Source organism: Bombus affinis, chromosome 5 (assembly GCF_024516045.1).
Source record: "Bombus affinis isolate iyBomAffi1 chromosome 5, iyBomAffi1.2, whole genome shotgun sequence".
Taxonomy (NCBI): Eukaryota; Metazoa; Arthropoda; class Insecta; order Hymenoptera; family Apidae; genus Bombus; species Bombus affinis.
In genome coordinates, this window is record NC_066348.1 from 14,919,024 (window position 1) to 14,942,413 (window position 23,390).

Genomic DNA, 23,390 nt, shown 5'->3' on the forward strand with positions numbered 1-23,390 from the left:
ATTAGATGCCCTAATAGTTTCACTTTGCAGAGTGATAGATTCTTCCTTTCACCTTTTCTTCATTGACTTTCCGCGCTATCTGTGTCAGTTCGCACGCGAAAAGCGGGACGAAAGGGGCGAAAAAAATACGAAGCACTATGCCTGTTTCCATTCGACTCGGGTAGAGTGAATTCCCGAAATAGCGCCGCCGTTAAAAATAATTACCCGACGTCGACTCCGTTTTTACGTTCGCGACGTTAAGGATCCTCGAGAAGGTTCAGCTGAGAAAAACCAGCCTCCCTTTCTTTATCGTTCAGAACTGTTGCTCCGAAGAACGAGGGGGCGGATTTATGACACGGGAGAAGCGTAAGAAAATATAACAGCAAGTGGTGGATCGTTGAAAGTTTAGTGTTTGGAAAAATGGATTTAACAACAAATGCAGTTGAACAACTACACAGGAAGAACATGACAAGTAACGCGATAAATTCCTTACTTTTGCAAAGAAACCGATTCGTTCGGCTACCACGAAACTTTGTCTCTTCGTCAGCAACTTTTTATAAAACTTACTACCTTTTTTATCTTTGAATCTAACAGCGAATTACGTCGTATTAAAATCAATCTGTCATCAAATCCTTTGATCGGAGAATATCGCTGATATCAGGAAGTCAAGAAAAGTATATGTACTTACGCTGTATTCCTCTGCGGTCTTCAATTTTAATTTAAACCCGTGGTAAAGATTACTTGTTTGCATGTAGATTGAATCGTTCGATTCTACCGACGACGGCGGAAACGAATCGTGTTTGCGATTCTTGGGAAAGTGGGTGGAATCACATAACAGCGAACGACAATTTTTATCATTAATATACTAGCTGTCAGCGACAAGCTTTCTGTCAAGGTAGTTATCTGGCATGCGTAATCAGCGTGCAAAAAGTTCGATAGTTCCGAGTTTAAGGGTATTCAAATAAAGCACCCACGAGGGGCTTAAAAATTCTTGTATTCGAGCAGGATTTCGCTGCATAGTGGATTAGCCTGTAATTTCTGAAGTCGACTCTTTCTAATTATTTTTAATCTATTTATTTTTAATTACACGTGTAAATGAGAATTTAGATTTGAATCCAATTTACATTTATCGAGATTGATCCTTTCAAACCACCGTGTCTGATTTTATTCAAATTCCAAACGTTACTGGAATATTTCAGATATTACGAAGCTTTTAGTAATTCAGAATTTGTGCTGTTTGCTCGATTTCGGGGCTGAATAAACATTCCACCAAGGATGAAGACAAACGACGCGCTGTTGTTCCGGAAACTGGGGAAGGAGAACCGGATTGTATAATGAGTTTTCTCTGTGCTGATCATTTTTTCTTTTTTTTTTTTTTTCAGAAAGTTCGCTTTCCAGTTTTAATCGCGTTACCGAGAAATCCAAATTGCATTGTCTTTGCCACGGAGTAGATAACAGACGGAACACGATTTTACTTTTTTCCCTCGCAGAAGTTCTACAGGACGTTGAATACGAAACAGTCCTCTGTAGAAGAACACGCTGTGGAATTACAATGTAACGCTTGAAAGGGAATTCACGTCACTTCCAACTGACTCGGAAAGTAGCTACAATAAAATCGAACGATTATATTTCTCTTTTTATAACTCGAAGAGAGAGAAGGTCCCAAGGCAGCAGCTAAGAGCAAAACTGTAATTTCGGGAAATATGTAGTTTTATTGATTTTCAGAAGTGTGCAAAGACACGATTAATACGGCAAATATTTCATTGTAGTGCAAAAAATATATACGCATAAATACTTCTCCTATGCTTACATAGATCAACGAATCTGCTATTTACTCGAAATACTTTCCTTTATGTTGCAGACATCGACTTTGTATTCTTGCGGTGCAGAGGCTTCGATCGAAAAAATGAAACTTCGAACATCGATAGGATAATAACTGATGCTTGACGCGTTCAGTGAAAACACAATGGCCCTTGGATTGTAGTGCTTCTCGCGCGATTCGATATCAGTATTTATCACCTGATGAAAAGTTGACGGTACGAACAAATAGCAGGGAAGCATTGAAAAATTCGGTTATTCTTTCGTTCGAGGGAAAAGCCAATATCTGCAGACGATCGAACGTACGCGACAAAGGATAACATTCGGTCGACCGATTTTCCGGATGTCTATTCTTTATGGCTCGCTAAAAGTTGCGTAAACTGTCAGAGCCATAGCAGTTCGTATCTCTTGTCGATATGCACGCTATTCTTTACACGTTTCTTTCTCACAAAGTCTAGTTGTAGAGATGCTGCGTAACGTAAAATATAAAATTATAAAAGCTATATTAAGTAATAAAAAGATAATTAAAAGTTCAAAAAGGAAAATTCTCTCAACTATGAACTTCAATTTTCCCTCAATTCTTTAAACTCGCTCTGTATCGTAGAAAATTTCATTGTCACGGTATTGTAGAAGACCATACATCGCGTTTCAAGAAACTTTACGACGATGAAAAAGTCCTTGAATCCGTAGAACATAAATCCTCCATAACGATCTGTGTTTAGAAACTTCGAATTAAATTGCCAAGCAATTATTATCATAAAAAACTTTAAATCGCGTGAAATTTTCACTCGCCAAGACCAAAGGATGACAAGTAGTTATGAGGTAGGTCATCGAAAAGCATCCAGTGATGCCTATCGATTGTTGTTTCGTGAGACGCCAGTCAATATCCTGATCGTAACCATCAACGAATAGCCGCTTCTCCTTGGCCGTTCTATCCGTCTTGTAATTCATCGAATGTCGTCCGTTTCGCCATACTGTTTACAGCTGCTGTTTTATTACACGGTTGCGTAACGCTGATAAGTCGAGTAAGTGGCGAACGAGGATCATTCACGGAACGAACCAAGTCCGTATAGTTACACGGCTCGTAAAATACATCGTTGAAATAATGATTTGATTGTTAGAATGGATAGGCCATGGCGAAGGCTGCTTTCACGCGCTACGTCCTCTTACAGCCTTATACTTGTCCGATCCGATGCATTATCCTCGGATCCACACTTAAACCACGGCTATCGCCTTTGCACAGATCTACCGATCAAGTTACGTAATTTTTATTGCGGGCCACACAGGTTTGGACATTATTTATTGTGCCCACCTACGCACGCTGTTGGAGAGGTACACAGCGAAGAATACGTCCTCGAGAGCATTCGTTCTACTAATCTGACGTCTACTATCTCGGCGTTTAATACCGGAAACGACCAGAATGGTCATAAGGACTAATTCGTTATGTTTCATAGAAATTTTATAGCTTTACGAAGATGCGTTATTGCGAACTCGATCGATTTTTGGGAAAGTGTAAGCGCTTGTTGTTTCCGTAGCGGCACATGAGTCGTAGGACGATTCGAATCGAGAGTGACTCATGTTGTTGTTTTGCCTCGGAGTATTAACACCGTTTCGATGTACAAGACTTAAAAGTGAATAAACTCCAGACGAAATAATATCGCCGCTACGTGCAACCGTCAACCGGAGTCGAGTTCAAACTTTCCGGTACTCCCCTGATCGGTATAAATAAACGAACACGCTCTCTAGGACAGTTAGTATCGAGCATTCCGTAAGCATTGTGCAAACGACGATTAACTCTGTACTCTGTACTTGGAACGATTTTAAATTTATTGGGCCATCACAAGTATTCACTCGTATCGTCATTTAAAGTAACACATTGAATCATTCACCATATTTCCTTGTGCTATGAGTAAATGTACTTCTTCATGAACTTCACAGTCGGATTTAGCAGTACAGACTTTATACTTTGGTTGTCGGCGGATATAACGTTTAATCATAGACCTGATGAGTGCACTTTAACAAGCCTCAGGCGGATCTCTTCTCTTTTTTCCTTTTCGAACTATTTTTGAACTATTTCGAATATTACTATTCGCTCGTCCAGGTACATCTCGTATGTTTGTGTTGGTCAGCATCGATCAAAAGCAGAATTACGAATAGTTGGCGCACTGTTTGCGAGCAAAAGTAGCATTGTGTCCACACACAGTGAAACTCGCGAACAGAAACTTACGTTTCCGGTGAATTTTGCATGTTCACTTGCTCCAGTTTCCAATTACTTACTCCAATTTCGTACGTACCCTTAGGAAGATTATTAATTATTAATTTCGGTTTTCTTCCTTCCATCGAGTTACAACACAACACAATCTACGATGCATCGTTTTATGAAAGAACAGCGCTCGCCATTCTCTGGAAAATTCGCTGCTTATGAAAATATCTGTACTATGAACAATTTCGTTTCGAGATCTATTCGCTACTTATCCGCAAATTTCAGTGTGAACGCGGCATTACCATGCTCGAGTAACTTTCACGGCGGAGCAAAATGAAACACACAGGTTTACAACAGGATCATTGTCGCGCAACTGATTCTTCGAGGGACGATGAAGCGGCTAAAACGCTCGTGAAAACGTAGCGAACACCGCGATCCAATATTTTCCGCCTCATTGTTTTCGAGCTCGTCGGATCGCGGAATGTTGATCCGAAGTGGTTGTTCGCTTGATATTTCTTCGGGCGCAATCGAGATCAACCTCGGTGGATCATCGAACAGCTCAGGTATCTCGAGTGGCTCCGAGTGGCCGAATAATAGAGACAGAAGCAGCGGTATGGACTATTCTACTTGAAATCCAGGGAATCGAACAGGAGAGGCAGCTGCAACTACGACGCGCCGCTAGGAATCGTACTCGAGAGTACGCTGGTTTGATGCTGGAATCGCCCAGATTACTCTCTATTGAACTTTGACCTCGTCTACGCGATTCACTCGTAGCATGGATGAACTACTTCGCGTTCAACTCTGCTCATTAGAAAGGCGTGGTCGACTAACGAGCAAGTATGTGACGATTCAATGAGGAAATTGCGGGAAATGATTCTTGTTAAATGAAAGTTCGTATTTGAGGGTATCATACTGATAACTTTTGTATTATGGTTCAACTACGTCTTGGATCTTAGGCACGTGTCCAGCAAAATTTTACTTAGGACATCTCAGGGATTTAAAAGTTATTCTCGTTCGATGACATGTTGGAATATATCCGTTGTATTTTCACTTGTAAAAGTTTACTTTTCTTTCTTTCTTTTGAATTTTGTTCTTTCTCTTTTTTTTCTTCGTTGCAATTTCTTTCTTGATACCTGTCCAAATGGTGTTTTATCGTTTTACCGTAGCAGCTCTCTTTTCGGTATCCCTACGATTCTTTCTTAAATTCTGGAATTTCTTTTAATATTCTTATATTACTTTTTATTAGTCCGGAATTGCTCCTTGCCAAGTTTGATTTCTCCCGTTGCCAGAGGATTCCCCCTAGAAATGAGGAAATTTTTCGAAGTTCCAACTTCATTTCGTTATAGAATGCACTCCATACCAAAATGTCGTTGGATGGAAGTCCCTGATGTAGTGAATTATTTTCAGCTATTATTCAAACAGGATATTGTCCACGGAAGTGATTGGAATCGGAAGTGAATTTCTAGAAACAACATCGCGGTAATCGGTATGGTAGTTGATTGGAAGAATTTTGGACAAAATGATCGTCAGAGACCACTGATCGACCACGAAATGGCTGTTATTCGTGACAGATACTCGGTCAGGAGATAATTTGTAACACGAAGCAATTATTGATAATGCGGACGCTCATGGAGATGGAAGAAACAGGGATGGAACAGGGATGGACCTAACCCCAACTTTCTGTGAAGGATGCTTAACCTGGAATTGCATTTACCTGTAGACAAGTACTTGCAATAACTTTTCACTCGAGTTGATTATGCTTTAACGAAGTAGATGAAAATACATAACGATGCATCTTGATTGTGTCGTATCTTGCGACGAATTATCATTATTTTATCGTAATTTTTACTATTAGAAACGTTAAATAGGAATGTTAATATACATAGACTAACGTTTGAAGTAAATTTTCTGAAAAACAATGCCTCGCAGAAACAAATTTAGAATTTTACTTTTTTCACATAGGATCACGCCCCTGTTGATCGTATCTCACGGTGTACAAATATACGTCAACGAATGACGATATCTTTAGGATTTCACTCGTGTACAAAGTTCCATTAAATTTTATTTACTACGTGTCTGACCATAAACGGACATTATCTACTTCGCGTAACCGCAGCCAGTCAGTCCGTATTTGGGTTTGCGCGCTATAAATTTATTCTACGCGAAACTTAATCATCCATAGAGAAACGAAATTTATTTTATACGAAATTCTAACGCGTCCGTACGCAAAGCTACCGAGACGAAAAGCTAACGTAAGTCTGGTTCGAGCACGGCTGACAATATCGCGACCGTAACTACGTGAAACCGCGTTCGAACGCGCGCAAAGTCGCGATGAATTTAAACCGAACTAAGCCTGCTGTCCAATACGCCGATATTAAATCATACACTTGTGATAGATAATGCAATCACGACTAATATGCATCGAATTTGTACGCACACATTTTGCAAACAGTCACGTATGTCTCGAATTAAACGCGACCCTGGGCTGTTCAACCATCGACCGAAATTACTCCGTTTCAAAGCTGCTACAACTGTTTCAGCCACCATTAATTTATGCCGAATTTCAATGCGATCATCAAACACTACTGAAATTACTTTACCCTGATACCATCGAACGAGAAACAACTGAAACCTCTTTGCTCTAAACTCCGATCTAGTTACTAGTATTTGAACTTCGACTGACATCTGCGCGTGTATGTGAATTTCCACAGTTTAAATAGTAAGACGGGCTATTTTCATGCTCTTAGGAAGTAACGACAATATCTTACACAGTACGTACTTTTATGGCATTTTCATGGAAAATCTATCGAAATCTACGTTCACGCAACGCATCAAATTTGATCTCTAGAATCTTTCGGGACAGATATTTTTCAAGCTTCTGTCAGAGATTTTGAATTTTTCGATAGAGAAGAATGGATGCTTTGTGGATGCCGAACGTATGTAATATTCGTTGTATCTTGTGTTGAAGTGGTCACCACTTCTACGAAAACTCTACATCTGGTCTTTTTAGTTTTCTCAAGTGCTCAAGCCATCGACAGCATATAGACAAAAGATTGGCACGAAGGAAGACCATAAACGATAGACAGGCGACGTTGGCTTTTCGGGGTTTTTCAGTTATAAGGTAACACTGCTAGCGTGCGGATCTGGACCAACTCAAATTGTATTCCTACTTATTATTACACTTCTCTATTAAATATATATATTTTGTACTTTACGCTTTATCCACGCGTTTTCTCTCTTTATACATCTAATAACCTCAACATCTTCGAATACGTAGACATTGTAAAAGGGGCTGATTCGAACATCGATGGGATGTTTGCGATAGATGGAAGGGAGGATTGGAGCGAAATGGATTTGAACGCGTTAACAAGAAGAATACGCGTTAATATCTCGCTTCGAAAGAATTCATCCGTGTGTGAATCAGTTCGATCGATAGGGACGCTTCTGGACTGTTAACCATTTTGAACGCGCGTCGAATCGTCAAAATACATATCGGGTTTTACTAATCGATCACATTGTCTCGGATGTTCAGCGAGATGTCGCCTTTTTCTATTGGCGTGTTCGGTGTGGCCAAGCGGAAAATTTAACGAAAGGGTCCGTGCAATAAGCCATCCCACGTGGTCTATCGCTTTCTTTTTGTTTTCGTTATACCATTTTTTTTACTTTCGCGCGAATACTCGATAGAAGACCATAGTCGATTCTTTCTTTGTGCTCCGTTCAATTGTATCATTATTTTTTCTCGTTTTGTCGCCAAACGGACGGACATATGTCGCGTTTTACGAGATACGGAGGGAACGTCGGAGTCTGTGGGGAATAAAAGTCTATATTTTTTCATTTACCTAAAGCACGATATCATAACGCATAAAATGTTTCAATCCTCCTAGAACGTGACATATCGGTCTCTTTGTGTAAAGAAACACACACCAATGGGAATAAAACGGGAAACATAAATATATCTATCGCAGAAAGGTTTTTTTCTCGCGAAAACAACGTCGAAACTATTCATCAGAATTCCAGTAAACTTTTATTTTCATTCTACCGGCGAACATTTGCTTCTTCCTCCTGTAAGGTCGTACAACCGATGGCAACGATGCGGCTCGACCCTAATTTTTCACATTTTCCTTCGTTAAAGGCCGTGCAGATTGAGCCGGCCGAGTGATTCGTTCGTTGCTTCATACAGCGATGAGAACAGATAGGATGATTCTATTGGCCTCGTCGTTGGGAGAAAATTCGAAATTACCATTATACTCGCCGACACGCCTGTAATCTTTTTATCGCGTGTTACACCTCCGAGCACGAACACGATTCTCGACAATTACGGGCGTGAATCGCCAAGATGAAAAGGGAGAAATAGAGCGATCGAACGATTCGCCGAAACCGTTCGTTTTTCCCGTAATGGCCAACGGTTTCGTTCAATACTACCGCCAATAACAGTGTAATTACATTCAAATGTAATTCACAACATGAATAATTTTCAAACTGTGAATGTTTAAAGGAAAGACAGATGTATTCATATTTTTAGCACTATTTATTTTTAAAAAAATTCATATACTCGCGTTTCTGTGCGCCACGCTTTTTAATTAGGATAATAAATATTTATATTCATATTTTGGAACGCGCATTCGCCAGATTATTCCAAAAGTTATTCCGAGTGGTGACAGAAGTAATCTGCATTTTCTGTTCCATAAATGAACTGAGTTACTTTGAAGTTGCCTCTGTAACTCGAGAAACAAGAGATGGTAACAAATTAAAATTCACGACGCAAGACCACCTTGTTTTATTCGACGAGCAAGATGAGAAATCGTGACTGCAGCGAAATAATTAATCGTGTCTTACCGTCGTGTTACGAACAGAACGCAGAGACCACGTTCGTTCGAAACTCTTCTTCGTCTGATCGGCGGATAACTGGTCGCTTTGGGACCAATATTGCCAACCATCGAGAATAATTTAATACGTCAATTTATATAAACTTAATGATCGCCATCGATGGATGACAAATAAATCCAGGAAGCCAGCTAGAGAACATTTTTGTTCGGGGACGAGGTTGTTATCAGCTCTGTCAAGTTGTAACGTGACAGCTGGACTATGCCAGCGAAGACGCGGGCAATCGCAGGGAATTCTCGTGACCTGTCATGATTATTCCTGTGGCAAGCAATTAGGATAATAGAAGCACAGTCGTACTATACGTAGTTTGATTATTCGAGTTTAGAGAAGTTTGGAAATGTTTAGAAAAGTTTAGGGAAACAGCAAGCAGACAAACTACGTTAGAAATAATCTCGCAAGAAAGACTAAGTGGCGGAGTGAAAAAGACAAAGGTCCATTTGATAGAAGAACTCTGAACTTCGAGACTAAATACAGTTTCAATAATTCCGCTCTGCGATAATCTAGTTATGATAGAAGTTTCCAACATACTATATCCAAGTTTCCTGCATTTACACCTCTAATTCGATAACGAAACACGCAACGCGATTCACGAAAGGAATATTCGTGGCAGAGTTCGGGGAGAAGCTTTACAGATTTGAAAGCGGTCCCTACGGCGTTGCTGGAAACGGAAAATAACCGGGTAATATTCCATCGATGTAGCACGGCGTGCTCGCGCGCTCTTCCTTTCCACCCTTTCTTTCTCTCTTTTTTTCCTCTTTTTTTACATTTCCCACGCTTGAAACTATCGGCGAGGATAAAGGCGAATGAAATCCGGTGTTCTATCTGAAAGAGGAAGGGGGAAATATTCGTAGGAAGGCGAGATGTTATCCGCCAACCAGACCGCGTTAACCCTTTTATCGATCGGTCAGCCAACGTCTGCTAACAATGTTTGCTTAACGCCAATTCAACGGCAACGCAGTTCGTTAAGGACATTTGCTCTCCTTTCAATCGTGCGAGCAAATATCTTTTGAATGCAAGCTGGCTGCGTGCATTCTGCTCAAAGAACAGCGCACTGCAAACGTATTTTATCGTTTTCTCCTCTCCTTTTTTATGATTTCACAGCGACACTGCTGCTTTGAACGTGCGCGTTCGTTATACCGTGCCGGAATCGCACGAGTTTTATTTTAAACACGAAGCTTTGAGGTTGGGCTACTTGTCTGGAAAATAAATCACGAAACGCGATTCGTTTTACCCTCCACTAATGCATTTTCAACCCTTTCATCCATTCGCCAGTACGCAATTTCGTAAACGAATCTGTTTTCAGCAAAATCAGTTTGATATTCTAATGTATTATGGTTCCTTTGCAAAAGCATCGGGGAATATATACGCATTTCTGTTATTTATAACCTACAAGGACAACATTTTCTTAAAGTTTAGAAGAGTATTGGTCGTAGAATCTCGATCCTTGCAATTCGTTTAAGTACGTCTTTGTTCAATTTGACTGTGTCTAAGAATTTAATCGAATACGTTCACGCTCGAAATTGTTTGTCGAAGGAATGAAATACACCGTGAGATTTTTCAGACGATACTTTGTATCGTTTTCGTGATAAAGACCACTATATTCTTCCTGAAGTAACATTTAGTAGAACGGTAAAGTAAACTCGTATATTTCTAGCCAAAATTTTCTACCAGACATTAATTTATCGTAAGATAAGCAACAAGTTCGCCTAATCGGTATGAATTACGCGCGTTATACCAGACGGCAAATTTCTACTTCTTTCTTTCATTTTATTTTTCGTACCAGGCAGTATTCAATTAACTGGTTTTTATTACTTGAGCAATTAACCTCATTTAACGATGAACGCGAGGGTTGGTTCTCACGGAAGCGCACGTGAGTAGTTATAGACTATATTTCGTTCTAACACCTTCTTCGTAAGCTGGCGAGTAGAGAACTCGAGGAGAAGCTAATTTTCGCTGTGGGATTTTTGGTTTCCAAAGTGTATTTGGCTACGCCTCTAGGAAAACTCGAAGAGCGCGATTAGAAAAAGGGAAAAGAACAATTTCTATTACATGATAATTCTTCTACTAATTTTTGCGTATATTATATCTTCCGTTCTGAAATGAAACATACAAAAATCTATATCATATAATTTTATGGCGCATAAAATAATAATCCGATAGTGTCTTTAATGTTTTGTGATTGCCATGCCGAAATCACATGTTTCGCTCAGGACGCCACTGGAGTATTTTTATTATTCGAAGCATATAATGGCAAGATAATAATAAATTGATGATGTAAGACAACATTCTTTTCCAATGGACTGTTTATCTTATTGGTGGTCATGGGTGACCTCGGTGGCGCCTTGGTAACAGTTGATAGCGACATATTATAACGAGGCTTCTTTTATTTCAACAAACCATTCGCATTCGTTGTTTCGTCGTAAGCAAAACGTGCAGAATATATTGTTGAAACGTGTAGAAGATATTAGTAAACAGTATTTGCTGATTCTATATATAATAGTAAAGGTATGTTCACACTTTAAACTTCAATTATACGATTATAAAGCAGCATTTACGATTATTTCCTAAGGTGTGTTTATAATAATATTCGTAGATTACCCCTCAAAGATATGGATACAAACATAGTGCACCGTTAGATACAAGATTTGTTCTCATTTTTTTTTTTTTTTCTTTTTTTATTGATATTCTAATAAAAATGTTTAATTGTTCAGTGGGGCACTTTTTACTTCAAAGTATCTTCTATTTATCGGTTATATTCAAAATGCCCTAACTGTCAATTTTCATTCAATTTTTACAATTGTAAATTGGATTGGATTCGATTCTTTGTCAGTTTTCTAATATTACCTTTGATCCTGCTACTTTAAAAATTATGAATGAATTATTGTAATTTCTTAATATTATCGCCGATATCGTTAACTTAACAATTAAACGTAGCGCAATTAAAAAATTCTCGATCAAACGTCGAAGATTCCATCATTCAGGCAAATGGCAGAAAATTGAAACTAACAAGCTGTCTGAAACGCTGCAGCAGAATCTCCAGCAGCGTCCGGCCTAGTGGTCGATTAAGTTGGCCGATGAATTCACGGAGTTTCGTCGGTGTTTGTTGCGTAATATGTTCTACGAGCGAGTAACACGCGTACTAAACGCGATCCGAATTTCGCTGTAGGGGGTGGCGCCGTGTAACGCGCGGTGAAATCGCGTGAGAGTCAGAAATTCGCTTCGTCCATTGCTTTCGGCCTCCAGGCGAATTTGCCCGGCAATTTTACGATCGCGAAAAAGGACTTTAACCATCGCCGGCAATATTACCGTAAAGTAGACCCATTCAATTTACCGGCGGCATCGTGTTAATGCCGGTTGGTTTGTAAATTTCTGGGCAACCACGTTTATTAGCCCCTCGATGCCATGCAACGTCTTGTTTCAACCAGCCGAGGTTAAGGAAATTTCGTTCTAACAGTGAAAACTGGAAACTGATGCACGAAATGGAAATTCGAAGTTGAAAACGTATTTCAAAGTCGAATGAAAATTCGTCCGGAATTGATTTTTGATAAGTTGCTATTTTATTGGCTAATTTTTGTGGCTAATGGAACGTATCTACTCGAATATTTTTTTTTTTTTTTTTTCAAAACTGGTATAACGTACTAAAATTTGAGGGCGACCAGTATTATCAAAAAGAAACATACTTATGGTTGAGTTAATTAACAACTCATTAAAGCAAACTGTGGCAGCGTATACCGATGAAAAATTTCGTTAAAATGAATTTGAAATATCAATAATAATTATAATTGTAATGGTGTCTATAAAATCAAGCTCTCGTTAACTGGTCTCCAGTTTTTACAACCCTCCTTGGAAAATCATGTTCTCAACAGGTTGTCAAGTTACATGGCGACCTATGAATTTTAAAATTACTATCGTGTATATCCAGATGAGAGGCATCAGCAGACGAACGTGAATGAAGGTTGTAGGGCTGGCACGAGTCGAAGAACGAATGCGCGAGTGTGTTTGAAACGTACCCGTCTGATGGCTTTTGTTGGACGAGTTCTATACAATGCCGCGGTAAGTGCATAAGTGAGATAATTTCGATTGTCCGCGTCAGCCGTTGGACACGCTGTAAAAGTCGGCTCCTTTCATTCTTCGTTATTCGTCTCCTCGTTTTCTATTTTCCACTGTACCTTCAATCCCTCTACCAACTGCGCGCTCTTTGTGTAATATTCGTTTTTCTCTTTGCTCCTCTCTAGCGTACGCGTTCTCTTTTTCCTGTAATCCTTTCGCGTCCACCCTTTCTCCCCCTTTTCTTCTACATCCATTCACCCTGCTTCTCTTTTTGCTCATCCTTTATCCACTTTGCATACTCGACTCCTCTTTTTCCAACGATTCCAGATTATACGGAATCGTATTTGAAAGGCGAGAAAAGAAGCGACGAGTTTCTGGCCCCGATTCGACCCTAAATGACGACAAGAGTGGAAAAAAGTGATCCAAATTCGATAAATCTGTCTGGCGAGTGGTACGATTTGCACAAGTATATTCTTGGACGTTCTGACGAGCGGTAGGAGGCGAAAAATCGATCCGACCGCGTTCGATTTACATCACAAAAGGGTGTGACCTCCGGTTTCCAGGAGATAAAGAACTGTGCGTGTCAAGTCGTTTAATCCCACGCCGCGACATTTACCAGAAAAATGCGTTCTTCGATTTTTATAAACATTCCCCGAACCCGGACTACTTTTAATCCTTGGGTTTCCCTTCCCATTTACGTTGAAATAGAACGTTCGTCTAGCAACGTAAATTGCGTGTCTAGAAAGCTTGAGGCTGAAACGTGTTGCGTGAATTTAGACAGATTGAGAAGAAGTAGAGCGATTGAAAACGCGTGTTATCATCGCGAAGAAACAAGAAGAGCGAGGTCTATTTTTATTTCCATAAATCAACGTAGGCGACGTTCTATCTTGAAGTGTTAGATAGAAGATTAAATACCTCGGGAGAATGAAATGTTATGATCAACCTCATTGTCGCAGACCAATTACATTCTACTCTTCGACCTTCTCAGAATTGAATTTTCTTTTTGCCTATGGGAAAAATATTTTTTTCAGCGTACAGTTAATGCTACGAACTTTTTCCTATGTTACGTTCAATTAACGATCCGTTAAAGCACAATGTTGCGTTTATCACGTATGCAATATGAAAGGTGAAATGGTGAAAACTTTGTCCCAAACATATCGAGTCCACAAAGACCCAAACACGTATCTTTCCTACGACAACTCAATAGCAAACGCGTTATCAAAAACACATGTCGCCTGCAACATCTCACTCTCTATTCCGGTATTACAATTCTCGTCGCGACAATATACAGACCAGGAAACCAGACGCCATAGGAAATCGATCCGAAATCGATCTCGAATACAAAAGGCGTGAGCGTCACGTCGTTCGTTTGTGACGCTGCGCGATCGCAAAATTTAATATACCGGCTAGTAAGCGAGGCTCGTCGACACTCGAGCGACCTGTTCTTTTCATCAACGAATTCCAAGTAGATTTATCGTGACTGGAAAGAGTTGGGTAGCGTGAGCAATGGATCCTGACTGGCCCATCCCTTGTGCTACCGACGGTAACCGGTGGCTAATAAGAGAGGGGAGGGTAGAAGATAACACTGTGGTATCTTCCGCGTGTGTCCGCGTGGACGCGCGTCCGTTCTGTCGACGAAACGAGAGGAGAGGGAGAACGAAAGCAAGCGGAGAGACGTCGGAGAGCTACCTATGGATACCTATATGCGGGTCATGGCGCATGTCAGGCCCGAGAGGGTGCGGCAGAGAGTGGTACACCTCGAGGACCAAACCGCACCAGGGCGGATCCGTCTTTTTCTATGCTCGATCGTGTTTTCGCTTGTACTCGACTGCCGCAAATCCTCTGGACGCGAACGCTCTCTTTAGCGGTGGCCGCGTCTCGCTTCAACGTGTGCCAGCTCGGCTAAATCTCGCTGTGCTCGTTTCCACGCTCGACACACTTTCTTTGTTGCCGGCCGCCGATCCCTGGCAATTCGGCCATCGACGATTTTCCACCTCTCGTTTCCACGTCTCTTGCTCTTTCCACGTGACTCCAGTTTTTTTCTCTTCTCTTCTCCTCTCTTCCGCCGCTTTCGTTCTTCCGTTTCTATATACACGCGTCCAACTCTCAAACGCTTTAGCCCTTTGCAAAACAGAGAAATTTCCCTCCGTTTCGCCGATCGACTTGCCTTTTTCCCGCAATATCGTATTCCGCTTGCTTCCATCTTCTCGTCTTCGTATCGTTACGCCGAATCTTCTATCGAGTGTCCATCGACTTATCGAGTTTAACGTGCTACGTTTTATCTCCGACGTATGGTTCCTCGCTCAATTTCTTCAATTTACGCTGGATTCTATAGCCATAGTCTTTTTCGGGTGAGAATGGATACGGTTAAGATACGACGTTCCGATAAGGACCGGTTCCTGGTACATTTTCTAGCAGAAATCCTGGTGTCGCAGATACCCTCATCGGCTTATTCTTCGATTTCATCGACTACTTGGAGTCGCTTAGGAAACCAGTATCGCAGGTTCTTCCTCGGTTTTAATTGGCACTTCGCTTTAATTTCTTCTTTAGAGATACGTGTTATTCCTTGCTGAGTTTCTACGCGAGCTCTTTCGCCAATCGCTTCTAATTTCATCCAAGTATTCTTATAGCCGCTTCTTTTAGTTTGGATTTTGGTTTTAAAACGGACAGTGAATTCCTTCCGAGTTCCGACCGAAGCTTTTGTGACTCGAATTTCGATTAGTGGTTGCTCGATTTACCACTTACAGTTCTGAAAGAAACAAAGCATCAAATCCCGGTTTATCCGCGATTCGTTGCCAGGGTCACGCGGGAAGCCGACTTGTCGAAGACGCACGGATCCGACCACCCTAATCTCGAAGGAGCGAAATTTTTACGTAACGTTCGCGACAAAGTTTTTAAACTTCTCTTATTTAGAGCGATTGGTTTCTTGCTTCACCAAGATATTGACAGTAAGAAGTTGTTTTTTACGTCATCCGCGTGATTAAAGCTGCCAAAGTTTTGCCATTATTTGACAATCTAACAAGGAAAACGTCTTTTACATTTCCATTGTCATCCACTGAAACAAACGACGAAATTTACAAAGTGCAATCGACTGTAAGGAGGGAAATATAACGCTTGAGAGCGCCGTATCATCAACTTGGGAAGTTCAACTAAGAAATGTGCAGTCAAAGAACACCTCGCTTGGATATTTCTCTGAAGATCGAACAGAGTTGTATAATAGTTAATATGGCGAATTCGCAAATGATCTTCCTCGATGAGCGAACAGATCGAACAGATGAATTAATATGGTTTCTTTAAGCAGCCGGATCTCTGTGAAATCAAAGGTAAAGGAAGTTTCATTAATGTTAGAAGTTTGACCTGGTTTCCTGCTTGCAGTCGATCTTTTGTTTGATCGAAGCAATCTTCCTGACCGATGCAAATCTACAGGTATATAATCGTAGAACCTTGACTGTTTTAGAGCGAGGCAATTTGCTGGCAATTGTAGATAGAACGACGGTTGATAGCATTCAAATATTCCAGCAATATGTCAATTTCGATGGGCTGCATTATTGGGCGTCTGCGGAACTACAGCGAGATGAAAGATGGCCATTTTGTGCGATTGTTGAAATAATATACGCGTTCGAAACGAAGACAAACAGAGGCAGCTGTACGACAAAGGAATTTCTCGTAAAATACGAGTATAAGAATTAGAAGATAAAAGTTCGAACGATGTAACAACCGTGTTTTTGGTATCGCGAAATCAATCGAGAACATAACACAAAATGCTTTTTTTATTTTTATTGTATCGTGAAACAGTGCCGGGTCATGATATTTTCGAATCAATCCGAGTGACGAGAATATTAAACGGCGTTATTCGAATGAAATCTGGCTTCTGTCTATCCGATATATCCAATTTAATATTTGGACAATTCTTTTTGTTCCGCATAAAGCGCGAATATTCTGTCGGTGTTCCATCTATGGCCAGCGGAAAAAAATTTCGACTATTCAATAAAGAAACGACGTACATGAAACCGCGATATCCCCCGAATGAAGCTCTCCAGCTTTTCAAGCGCGAAGGAAACGATTTTACGAACGAAAAGACTACTGGTGATATTAATTCGAACGAAATGCTACGTTCGGGAAAGTATTACGCTCGTGTATTCGAGCTTCTGGGTTAATTGCAGTTTCAAATTATCCGAAGCATTTAAGTGACTATTAAAATCTCTGAATCTAAATTTGCCGCTTAACTGTCGTTTAATCATTCGCCGAGTCCGGCAGTAAAAATAATATCCATTTCTGGAATATCGAAGCCAATGAAATTCCAGTGTCAGTTTACTCGCTTGTATCTTTTCTCTAACATAGACCAGCAGAACGTTGTTTCTCTAAACAAATCTATGAATAATCCTAAACCTTTAGATTTCTTACGTTTAAGTCAACTTATCCTACCAAAAGAGTTCGATAATTATTTATTTATTTTTATCACATTTTATTTATTCTAATTATTTATTTTTATTGTTTCTCTCATTCAATGAAATTTATAACAGATCTGCCAACTAGGAACTGTAACTAATTAACCTGTAATTTCATACAGCTCTCAAATATCATTTTAATTGGTCTCTGCCACGCGTATATACATATTCTATATTATAGAATTTCAGTACTTGCATTGTACTCTGGAATATATTAATAATCACAAAAGAAAAATATTGAAATTAACGATAGCCATAAAGATAGCATTGATATCTCTCCATATAGCGAAAGTTATTGGTAATAATCAACGTGACTCCATTTCTAGTCGAGCCCCTTGGCCCATGACACAGTAGTATCAAGGGCCTAATTTATGGCACCCTCAAGAATTTATCGCTCTTTCTTCCTAAGTTCCATGATAACAGAAAACCGAACGACCATTGCAAAAGCTCGAAGCTTCACGTTCCCTAACGATACTTTGACAACCTATTTTCCTAATGAACAGTTTGTCCCTCGGAAGAAACCTCGTTACGATCGTCTCTTTAATCATAGATCAAGCAAACCTTCACATTCTCTGGCAATTCCACAAACAGCCTATCTTTCTTATGAAAAAATCGCCAGAGAAAAGAAACTATCTACTTCTTCTATTAGCTTTTCTAATCACAGACGCGACCAAGCGAACAAACTTTAATTATCGGACGTGTAATGAAATTTATAGGTATAATTATGATATTTCGAACGCGACAGGATCGATCGAAAGTTACGCAACATTTGTCGGATCGTTCGACGCATATTTATCTAAGCGTATTCGAGTTCATAGGCGGATCAGAGCTGTTGCTCGAACGAACACGTATCCTGGTCTGTGATCTCGATTTTCACGCGTTATCGTTCGCGTGAGAATGAGAGCAAAGAAACGAAGAGGATGGAAAGTTATAACGCGAAGGTTCGATGCTTGCCTGGAAAATAGTCAGGAACCTGCTGCCGTTGACGTGAGGTTATTAAACATTGAGCGGGTTATGTAAGACGAGTGACAGCATCCTGACAGCGGACGTACTTCTCGCGAGTTTCCGCATATGCATAGTAGTACTCCTGAGGTTTAGTGGAAACTAGCTAACTAGATAAAGTTTTTATACTATTTTTTCGTATATCTGTTCCTGAGCTGCCAAACCACACACGATGCGATCAAATTGAACCTTATTCGACAATTTGAATATCTCGCGACTCTAATTATCATGTTCCGGGGTCAATCTTATTTCTCTGGAATTTAGCTTAGTAACTTCAATACGTGACAAATTCGTAATTATTATATGCTAAAATCAATTTTATTTCCGCAATGATACGACCAAAACAGTAGAAAGATATAATTGAAAAATTTATTTTTCTCGCTAATTAATTAGGTAATTAATTCTAAGGATTTCATTATTTCGATTATTTTTTGCCACGCTTTCGTTATTTCATATTTTTAGGGGTTTTCTTAATTTTCCGAAAATGCATGAATCTCTGCAATCTGCCTGTACGTATAGCAAAAGAGAAGTTAATGAAAGTTCGTAGAATTGAAGTGTAAACTAAGTTTCTAATTTAGCCGTTTCCAAGTATTGTAGCAATTAGTTTCATCATCGATTCGTCCCGTTATAACACCATAGATAGAACTTGATATAGTGTTACGTAATTTATAGATTCTTTTTCCAATCGATCCAAGTCTCGTACATACGCATCACTCTTGGCTAATTGGAAGCAACTATACGTTAAATTTGATGGATATTTACTTAATCGTGACGAAGCATCGACGAAGGGACACGTCCATTCGCCCCTCAGGTTATTCGTCCTCGTACATGCCATGATGTTGAAAGTTTCATATATCGTATTAAGGATGCTCTTACCTGAAAAAACGACGTCCATTTCCGATCGTCCAATTTCGAAACAACGCACTCTCTACGACTATCTCGAACAACGGTATATTTTAATCTCCCTATTCTTAAAATTTATTCTTTCATCTACGTATATGAAGTTGAACTATTCACCTTGGAGCAATCGCAGGAACAAGATTATCTATGCAGTAGAGTTCTAGAGAATAGTGGAACGGTATCTCTGAAATAAATATCTTACAACTTCAGTCGTTTAAGTTGATTCAGGTATGTCTCACTTGGATAGTAATTTCTTCATTTTCAATGCAAACAGCCTAATTAATATCAAAATTAATAGTTATATAAAGTTATATAAAATTAATAGTTAATTAATAATATACTCGACATTGCAAATTAGTAATAGTTATAAATAGCATCTGAAAATTCCTTCGATTATCCGAACTTAATCTAAAATTCCATTATAATATCCTTCATCCCTTCACCTTCTATTCCCACCGAAAAAAAAACTGCTTTAATCAACCTACACATGAAACATGAAACATATTCTGCAAGCATCGTACTCGCGATGAGAAAAACGAGCGAACAAGCTAATTTTTTCAAGCTAAGGGCAAACACATCTATCATAATGTAACCTGTTTATGTAGTGTTCTCGTGACATGCCAGCATCCAGCGACAACGTTGAATCGTGTGGCATTTTACAGAGGTTGATCTACTTCGCAGCGGCGACACGAACCGAACATCGCCAGTGCTTTCCCATGGCTTGGGGGAGCTTGCGCCAGTACGCGACAAATAGTAGGAGAAAAAATGAAGGAAAAATGACAACACAGTGGTACTCGAAGCTAGAGTACAATAAGAAATGACCCAGAAAACGATAGGAAAGAAGGGTTAAGCAGAATGACTGAGCATCGTAATGTGAACAACGAACATGCACAAAGTGTACGATGAAAAGACGTATCGAGTTATGGAACAAGGACAGTCAATTATTTCCCATCTCCGCGTACATTTGTGTCCGAACGAGGCGTGAAATGTCGCTTTGATAATTTTTCACCCTGTATCGTGCTTTTAAAAATGTTTCAACTGTTGGAAAAAATTTCAAACGTAACGAAATGTTTACGTTGAATTTGTTTCACAAGTAGTTTGTTTTAATATTTATTGCAATGTTGAAATTATAACTGTTGGAAAAAGTTTAAAGTAGAGCAAACTGTTTACGTCGAATATGATCAATCTCGTAAACAGTACGGCCCGACATTTTTCATAATGGAAATCTCCATCCTATATCGTGCATTTAAAAACAATTTAGCTATTCGAATAAATGCCAAATGGAATGAAACGTGTACGTCATATTCATTCAGCCTTGTAAACAATTTGTCTTCATATTTTTACATCGCAAGTATATTCTTTATAGGCTAAAAATGCAACGTGAACGTTATTTATCGTGGTTGATCTGTCTCTCCAATCTGATGCTCTAATATTTCGTAGTAAATCCTAAACTTTCTCGAAAAACGCGCTCGAGCTTTGTAGCGCTGCGCGTTAGAACGATAACACTTTATCGGGTCACGTCAAAAGGAAATGTCGATGGAAGTTTCCCGTGTTGTCTCGGCTTTCCACCTCGGTGGACAGCCCGTTGAAATTTTAGTTTTCGCCGAGTAAATAGAAGTGGAAAGCACCGACGTGGCCACGGTACACGTGGAGCCTCAGCCAATACACCCCCTTTGAAATCGTCGAGGTTAATAAGAACAAGCTGTTTTTTACAAGCTTCTTTCGACCATCAGTTTACGGAAAGTAGCAACGTTTTCGCGGCTAATTTTTTAATTTCCTTATCGATCGTCCGATGTTAAAAGAATTCTGAGTTTTCTAGCAAATAAATTCCGGACGATGAAGCAGCGACGTCCAGTAGAATCATCGTGCATGCAACATTTATGTCACGAATGCTCCGAAACGTTCGTTCATAACCATATGAATTATTCAGGTCCGTGTTTCTTTCCTGCCACTGAAGTACAATTTCCGCGCGACGCTCAGCGTCGCATAAATAAACGTGTCACCTCACCGCGTGTCTTCCAGTCTTCGTGCTTCACGATATTATTTTTGGACCGCGGATGACCGACCAGGAAAAAAAGAATCGATGTCACGGTTCGCGTGAAGCGTCCGTACTCGTGTTCCGTCCCTTCACGCGTTTTACGAGACAGCGGCGTCTGTCAACGACCTGTTGAAGCGGGAACGTTAACTAGCTCGCGAAAAATTATTGGCCCGTCGGGATTCTTCAAAATATACGATTCAACCTCGATCCTTCGAAACGTGATAGCCTCGTGGTCCATCCCCACGCTCCGAAGTTGCCCGCTAAATTTAAGTCTCCTGACCCGTTCTTAATGTCTTTGACCTTAACATTCGGACCATTTAACTTCGACGTCGCGTGACTATTAACGATACCGCTATTATCGTCGTTTCTCTTACCTTCTCTGTTCCTTTAAATCCTGTGCGGCAAGATGGATCGTACCATTTGCCACATCGCGTCTTTCGTCGTTGAATCGAAACGGAATGCTATATGGGGAGAAGAATCACGAAGAGTAGGCGAAGAAAATAGTCCCGGAACTGTCCGAATCTCGTGCTGGCAACAGAGTCACGTGCACAAAGGGTAGTTGGGATGGCGCACGACAGCAACCGAAATTCGTAAGCACTGGAGGATTGGAGCGACAAGTAGAGAGGAGCCGTGTCGTCGCGACGTGTGGACGCGCACTGCTCGAGAGACGCGGACGGCACGGTGTCTGGGCGTCGCGACGACGGCAACGAACACCACCACGACAACCACGACGTCGACGTCGGCGGGTGCTACTAGCGGTCGGTGGTCCAGGGACGTACGGCGGCTGCGCAGGCGCCCCAACAATTCTTCAACTCTGCCTGTCCGATTAAATTAAACCTAGACTTTTGTCTTCTCTTTCTTCTCCTCTGTTCTTTCTTTTTCCCTTCGTTTTCTTCCTCGGCTCGCTCTTCGATAGTTTCTTCTTTTCTCCTTTGCCTACCCTCAGGCACTTCCAAAGGTTGCTACCTTCAAACACCTCTTCGCGTCACGCGATGGAGATTACTGGTTTTTGGGTTGCTTCCGGTGACGCCGGGACAATAATCTCAGGGGAACAGTGCTTTCAACAGGCAGTAGTTACCTCGCCTCTTTTCTCGTGATCCCATTGCTTGATCTCTCGGATTTGTCCCCGCGTTAATGATAACTCGTTAATTGTAACGCGCTTTTGGCATGAGAAGAGAGAATAACGACGAAGTAAATAAATTAGAAGGGCAATGACGAGTTGTAGAGGGAAGTTTCTTTTATTTACACAGATAGCCACGCATCCCGGATCAATTCCCTTGAGTTAAATCAAGAAACTTCGCGTCCTGCGTCATATAGACCTGGAAATTCTGTGGTAGTTGTTCAGAGAACTTTCTCAAGTATTAAATAACGTGCTGTAAATCTGTTCAACGAGTCAGCGACGTGCTATTCATTTTGAGTAACAGATTTTAGTGACTAAGAAGAATGGTTCTCGTTTATTGAAAAATACTGTTGTTTTGAATTGTAAGCGAATGTAAGTAGTGGGATATCTACAGTGAGGAAATTCACAAAATTGCCTATTATTGTATATTAAATTAAAACGATAATCTTATCTTAAATCTTATTTTAAAATGATTATCAACCTGAAAAATATCTCTACTTCGATGCACTAAACCTGAAGAAAACCAAACTTCTGCAACAACATATAGTCTGTCCTCCATAACACCTATCCGTAGTGCCTATCTTCCCAAACACAGCGCATAAGAGAGATTCAACAACGATATCCAATGTATCGTTCCTCGTACACTGTTCCAGCTGAAATTCACGAAGCGAAGATTTTTGCAGACACGAAAGTCGTGCGACACATACCGGACGCTTTTGTCATAAAAATTCGACTCGGTGAACTTGGACGTCTCGACAAGCAGCTTTATCTTCGACCGCCGTTTTACCGACGTCGTTCAGGACGACTTATCGATCCCCTCCGGCAGTGATCGTGAAGAGAGTCAACTTGCATCGCGCGATCACGTGGCCGCAGATAAAGACCATGGATGTGCCGTTGCACGTTGCATTATTCTTATGATTTCCATAAAATCCAGTCAGCACACACACG

At 40.4% G+C, this 23,390-nt stretch overlaps 1 protein-coding gene and 1 long non-coding RNA gene across 4 annotated transcripts in view; one reads left to right on the forward strand and one right to left on the reverse strand.

Annotated features, from left to right (window-relative positions):
* Window positions 1-20,575, forward strand: part of LOC126916048 (uncharacterized) — a 121,377-nt gene extending 100,802 nt beyond the window's left edge. For 2 of the 3 annotated variants that reach the window (XR_007710404.1, XR_007710402.1), the window contains exon 3: window positions 19,890-20,575. This is a non-coding gene — a long non-coding RNA (uncharacterized LOC126916048). Of the gene's footprint in view, window positions 1-1,840; window positions 2,343-19,889 lie in introns of those variants that run through there. The other variant, XR_007710403.1, reaches the window with a different exon arrangement.
* Window positions 1-23,020, reverse strand: part of LOC126915997 (somatostatin receptor type 2-like) — a 69,765-nt gene extending 46,745 nt beyond the window's left edge. The window contains exon 1 of the mRNA XM_050721325.1: window positions 21,697-23,020. The gene's annotated coding sequence lies outside the window, so the exon portion shown is untranslated. The remainder of the gene's footprint in view (window positions 1-21,696) is intronic.
* Between the last annotated feature and the right edge of the window lie 370 nt (window positions 23,021-23,390).